Here is an 806-nt window from a genome sequence, read left to right on the forward strand (position 1 = left end):
TCACAGAAAATCAGCAGAGAGAGAAAGTGTCTCCCACTCCAAGGAAGAACATTAGAATTTCCCAGAATGCTCAGGAGTAGGCCTGAGCCTCTGTGAGTAGGTGCGCAGAGGCCTCATTGGTTATATCTTGATTGACAGGCCAGATACCACCCCTTCACTCATAATCCTCTCAAATTGACACAAGGTTATGTAACTAGCACACAGGCATTCCCTGGAACGCCAATTTTGGCAATGGCAGCTGGTGCATGGTCTTGGGTGGAAAAGATATTGCAGTGGGACCACTCTGCACCTCTGCTTCCAGGGCAGCCAGGGTCTCAGTGAGGACAGCTGTCTTCATGGTTAGGTGCAGGCATCCTGCAGATTCTTGGGGGTTGAGTACATCTCTCGCATGCACATCAGGCCAGACATCTCATTCTCTGCAATGTCCAGGGCCTTACAGCTCCAGGAGGCCAGGCTAATGTCAGCGACTTTGTTGGGCAGTCATGCTGGTGATGCTTCAGCAAGAAGGGGTCAGGGCAAAGGGGCCTGGGACTCAAGATGGGGAGAAGCATAGGGTGGAAGGTGTGGGACAGGGCTTAACAATTCTCAATCTGAAAAAAATTTGAAGAAAAATTCAAGCTTTCAGTTTCAATACTGAAGGTCTCCCTGAAAAAATATTGAACCAGGGCTCAGGTAGAAAGCAGGTGTTTTGAGAACGGTGATGGCGTCAGGTGCGCAGGTGTGCTTGACACGGTAGATATGTGTATGGATTGTGGTGGGAATTGTACGAGCCCCCAATAAAATGATTACAAAGTATATTGAACCAT

The 806-nt window shown here is 48.6% G+C and overlaps 1 pseudogene; it reads right to left on the reverse strand.

The window, feature by feature from the left end:
* LOC101647471 overlaps window positions 1-477 on the reverse strand; it is a 1,914-nt pseudogene extending 1,437 nt beyond the window's left edge.
* Window positions 478-806: the final 329 nt, after the last annotated feature.

The sequence above is a fragment of the Echinops telfairi genome, unplaced genomic scaffold, assembly GCF_000313985.2.
Source record: "Echinops telfairi isolate 266 unplaced genomic scaffold, ASM31398v2 ScPeMD7_7469;HRSCAF=8507_1, whole genome shotgun sequence".
Taxonomy (NCBI): domain Eukaryota; kingdom Metazoa; phylum Chordata; class Mammalia; order Afrosoricida; family Tenrecidae; genus Echinops; species Echinops telfairi.